Genomic DNA, 6,000 nt, shown 5'->3' with positions numbered 1-6,000 from the left:
GGACAGTACAGACTGTCAGTCAGGGACAGGGTGGGGAGAGCCTAAAACAAGGGCTTTATAAACAAACATTGAGGTGTCAACATGAAGACCCTAGATACCTGTACCCTGGAATACAGCATACAGCCAGCACTGGGTATAGGGTACAGGCAGAAACCAGATGAAGGGTACAGGCAGAAACCAGATGAAGAGTACAGACAGATACGAGATGAAGGTTACAAGCAGAAACAAGATGAAGGATACAGGCAGATACATGATGAAGGTTACAGCCAGAAACAAGATGAAGGTTACAAGCAGAAACAAGATGAAGGATACAGGCAGATACAAGATGAAGGTTACAAGCAGAAACAAGATGAAGGGTACAGGCAGAAACAAGATGAAGGGTACGGGCAGAAACAAGATGAAGGTTACAGCCAGAAACAAGATGAAGGGTACAGGCAGAAACAAGATGAAGGTTACAAGCAGAAACAAGATGAAGGATACAAGCAGAAACAAGATGAAGGATACAGGCAGATACAAGATGAAGGTTACAAGCAGAAACAAGATGAAGGGTACAGGCAGAAACAAGATGAAGGATACAGAAAGAAACAAGATGAAGGGTACAGGCACATACAAGATGAAGGGTACAGGCAGATACAAGATGAAGAGTAGAGGCAGATACAAGATGAAGGGTACAAGCAGAAACAAGATGAAGGGTACAGGCAGAAACAAGATGAAGGTTACAAGCAGAAACAAGATAAAGGGTACAGGCAGAAACAAGATGAAGGGTACAAGCAGAAACAAGATGAAGGTTACAGGCAGAAACAAGATGAAGGGTACAGGCAGAAACAAGATGAAGGGTACAGACAGATACAAGATGAAGGGTACAGGCAGATACAAGATGAAGGTTACAAGCATAAACAAGATAAAGGGTACAGGCGGAAACAAGATGAAGGGTACAGGCAGATACAAGATGAAGGTTACAAGCATAAACAAGATAAAGGGTACAGGCAGAAACAAGATGAAGGGTAGAGGCAGATACAAGATGAAGGTTACAAGCAGAAACAAGATGAAAGGTACAGGCAGAAACAAGATGAAGGATACAGAAAGAAACAAGATGAAGGGTACAGGCACATACAAGATGAAGGGTACAGGCACATACAAGATGAAGAGTAGAGGCAGATACAAGATGAAGGTTACAAGCAGAAACAAGATGAAGGGTACAGGCAGAAACAAGATGAAGGGTACAGGCAGAAACAAGATGAAGGGTACAGACAGATACAAGATGAAGGGTACAGGCAGATACAAGATGAAGGTTACAAGCATAAACAAGATAAAGGGTACAGGCGGAAACAAGATGAAGGGTACAGGCAGAAACAAGATGAAGGGTAGAGGCAGATACAAGATGAAGGTTACAAGCAGAAACAAGATGAAAGGTACAGGCAGATACAAGATGAAGGGTACAGGCAGAAACAAGATGAAGGGTACAGGCAAAAACAAGATGAAGGGTACAGGCAGAAACAAGATGAAGGTTACAAGCAGAAACAAGATGAAGGGTACAGGCAGAAAGAAGATGAAGGATACAGGCAGAAACAAGATGAAGGGTACAGGCACATACAAGATGAAGAGTACAAGCAGAAATAAGATGAAGGGTACAGACAGATACAAGATGAAGGTTACAAGCAGAAACAAGATGAAGGGTACAGACAGATACAAGATGAAGGTTACAAGCAGAAACAAGATGAAGGGTACAGACAGATACAAGATGAAGGGTACAAGCAGAAACAAGATGAAGGATACAGGCAGATACAAGATGAAGATTACAGCCAGAAACAAGATGAAGGGTACAGGCAGAAACAAGATGAAGGATACAGAAAGAAACAAGATGAAGGGTACAGGCACATACAAGATGAAGGGTACAGGCAGATACAAGATGAAGAGTAGAGGCAGATACAAGATGAAGGTTACAAGCAGAAACAAGATGAAGGGTACAGGCAGAAACAAGATGAAGGGTACAGGCAGAAACAAGATGAAGGTTACAGGCAGAAACAAGATGAAGGGTACAGGCAGAAACAAGATGAAGGGTACAAGCAGAAACAAGATGAAGGGTACAGGCAGATACAAGATGAAGGGTACAAGCAGAAACAAGATAAAGGGTACAGGCAGAAACAAGATGAAGGGTACAGGCAGAAACAAGATGAAGAGTAGAGGCAGATACAAGATGAAGGTTACAAGCAGAAACAAGATAAAGGGTACAGGGAAAAACAAGATGAAGGGTACAGGCAGAAACAAGATGAAGGTTACAGGCAGAAACAAGATGAAGGGTACAGGCAGAAAGAAGATGAAGGTTACAGGCAGAAACAAGATGAAGGATACAGGCAGAAACAAGATGAAGGGTACAGACAGAAACAAGATGAAGGGTACAGGTAGATACAAGATGAAGGTTACAGGCAGAAACAAGATGAAGGTTACAAGCAGAAACCAGATGAAGGGTACAGGCAGAAACAAGATGAAGGTTACAAGCAGAAACAAGATGAAGGATACAGGCAGAAACAAGATGAAGGTTACAAGCAGAAACCAGATGAAGGGTACAGGCAGAAACCAGATGAAGGGTACAGGCAGAAACAAGATGAAGGTTACAAGCAGAAACCAGATGAAGGGTACAGGCAGAAACAAGATGAAGGTTACAAGCAGAAACAAGATGAAGGTTACAAGCAGAAACAAGATGAAGGATACAGGCAGAAACAAGATGAAGGTTACAAGCAGAAACCAGATGAAGGGTACAGGCAGAAACAAGATGAAGGTTACAGGCAGAAACAAGATGAAGGTTACAAGCAGAAACAAGATGAAGGATACAGGCAGAAACAAGATGAAGGTTACAAGCAGAAACCAGATGAAGGGTACAGGCAGAAACAAGATGAAGGTTACAAGCAGAAACAGTCTGGTAACATTGTCCATCTGATGGATGGTGGATTGCCCAGTGTACTGGTTTAACTGGTTCCAGGTTTAAAGAGGGGGGGGCAGGTGGACAGGTGTGTTATGATCTTAGTCCCTGTATGGCTGTCTCACTGTGTCTCACTGTGTCTCATTGTGTCTCATCATGTGTCTCATGATATGTCTCACTGTGTCTCCCTGTGTCTCATCATGAGTCTCACTGTGTCTCATTGTGTCTCATCATGTGTCTTTTTGTGTCTCACTGTGTCTCACTGTGTCCTACTGTGTCTCCCAGTGTCTCATCATATGTCTCACTGTGTTCCACTGTGTTTCCCTGTGTCTCATCATGTGTCTCACTGTGTTTCCCTGTGTCTCATCATGTGTCTCACTGTGTCTAATTGTCTCTCATCATGTGTCTCACTGTGTCTCCCTGTGTCTCATCATGTGTCTCCCTGTGTTTCATCATGTGTCTCACTGTGTCTAACTGTGTCTCATCATGTGTGTCACTGTCTCTCCCTGTGTCTCATCGTGTGTCTCACTGTGTCTAATTGTGTCTCATCATGTGTTTCACTGTGTCTCCATGTGTCTCATCATGTGTCTCCCTGTGTCTCATCATGTGTCTAACTGTGTCTAATTGTGTCTCATCATGTGTCTCACTTTGTCTCCCTGTTTCTCATCATGTGTCTCCCTGTGTCTCATCATGTGTCTAACTGTGTCTAATTGTGTCTCATCATGTGTCTCACTGTGTCTAATTGTCTCTCATCATGTGTCTCACTGTGTCTAATTGTCTCTCATCATGTGTCTCACTGTGTCTCCCTGTGTCTCATCATGTGTCTCACTGTGTCTAATTGTCTCTCATCATGTGTCTCACTGTGTCTCCCTGTGTCTCATCATGTGTCTCCCTGTGTTTCATCATGTGTCTCACTGTGTCTAACTGTGTCTCATCATGTGTCTCACTGTCTCTCCCTGTGTCTCATCGTGTGTCTCACTGTGTCTAATTGTGTCTCATCATGTGTTTCACTGTGTCTCCCTGTGTCTCATCATGTGTCTCACTTTGTCTCCCTGTGTCTCATCATGTGTCTCCCTGTGTCTCATCATGTGTCTAACTGTGTCTAATTGTGTCTCATCATGTGTCTCACTTTGTCTCCCTGTTTCTCATCATGTGTCTCCCTGTGTCTCATCATGTGTCTCACTGTGTCTCCCTGTGTCTCATCATGTGTCTAACTGTGTCTAATTGTGTCTCATCATGTGTCTCACTGTGTCTCCCTGTGTCTCATCATGTGTCTAACTGTGTCTAACTGTGTCTCATCATGTGTCTCACTGTGTCTCCCTGTATCTCATCATGTGTCTCCCTGTGTCTCATCATGTGTCTCACTGTGTCTCCCTGTGTCTCATCATGTGTCTCACTTTGTCTCCCTGTTTCTCATCATGTGTCTCCCTGTGTCTCATCATGTGTCTCACTGTGTCTCCCTGTGTCTCATCATGTGTCTAACTGTGTCTAACTGTGTCTCATCATGTGTCTCACTGTGTCTCCCTGTGTCTCATCATGTGTCTCACTGTCTCCCTGTGTCTCATCATGTGTCTCACTTTGTCTCCCTGTTTCTCATCATGTGTCTCCCTGTGTCTCATCGTGTGTCTCATTGTCTCCCTCTGTCTCATCATGTGTCTCCCTGTGTCTCATCATGTGTCTCACTGTGTCTCATCATGTGTCTCAGTATGTCTCACTGTGTCTTATTGTGTCTCATTGTGTCTCATCATGTGTCTCTTTGTGTCCCTCAGTCTGACAGGATGGAGGACCAGAGTGTTCCCTCCTGACCTGGATGACGTGGTGGGTTCAGTTCCTGAGGACAGGAGGACTTCTTCAGTCTGGTTCAGAGGGTTCAGTCCAGGAGGATGGATGAACAGAGAGCATCACTGCTGCTAACACACTCCGAGGACGGCCACGATCCACACATCAACACACACACAGCAGGCTCCTCCCCCCATCATCATCATCATCATCACTGATGAAGAGCAGGGCCCACAGGAACTGCTCCTGTGTGTCAGACTGTGGAACCCAGTCTGGATCTTTCATCGGGACATTTGAGATTTGTTTTAGATGTTTCAGTGAATCAGTAATCCAGACTGTGTCGTCATGGAAACAACAAAGTGACAATGACAATGGTGAACGCACCCTGAAGGTCTGACCTGAGAACAGGACAGAGGGTTGTGACTGCAGTTTAAGGTTCCTGTAGAATTTGTTTTATGAGAGGTTCCTTGTGACTCATGATATACCTGACACACCTGACCTTCAGCCTCCTGTCAGGACACATTGCTCGGTGCAGTGGAGGAAAAGAGAAGGACGGTTATCTGGAACGCCAAGATTTAAAATATTTCAAACATCATCTTTACTCCTGTTCTGAGGAAGGAAATACACTCAACTTGTTTATTACACCTCAGTGGGCCTAATGAGTCCCTGAACGACTTCCTGAATGAGTCCCTGAATGAGTTCCCAAACAAGTTCCTGAATGAGTCCCTGAATGAGTTCCCATACAAGTTCCTGAATGAGTTCCCATACAAGTTCCTGAATGAGTTCCCAAACTAGTTCCTAAATGAGTTCCTTGATGAGTTCCTTAAAGAGTTCTAGGATGAGTTCCTCAACAAATTCTGGAACAAGTCTCTAAAGCATTTCTTGAAGGAATTCTTGAGCAACTTCCCTGATGAGTTTCTGAATGAGTTCCCAAACAAGTTCCTGAATGAGTTCCTGAAGTAGTTCCTAAATGAGTTCCTTGATGAGTTCCTTAAAGAGTTCTAGGATGAGTTCCTCAACAAATTCTGGAACAAGTCTCTGAAGCAGTTCCTGAATAAGTTCTTTAACAACTTCCCTGATGAGTTTCTGAATGAGTTCCCAAACGAGTTCCAAAATTAGTTCCTGGGCAAGATCCCGAAGATGTTCCAGAAGGAGCCCCTCAACAAATTCTTGAACAAACTCCTGAGCAGGTTCCTTAATAAATTCCTGAAAAAAGTTCTTGAACGAGATCCTGAATAAGACAGCAGCACTTAAAAACTAATAACAGCAATAGGATGTTTCATTTTGGTGGTACAGATCAG

This window comes from Epinephelus fuscoguttatus, linkage group LG6, assembly GCF_011397635.1.
Source record: "Epinephelus fuscoguttatus linkage group LG6, E.fuscoguttatus.final_Chr_v1".
Lineage (NCBI taxonomy): Eukaryota > Metazoa > Chordata > Actinopteri > Perciformes > Serranidae > Epinephelus > Epinephelus fuscoguttatus.
This window is presented reverse-complemented; position numbering follows the sequence as displayed.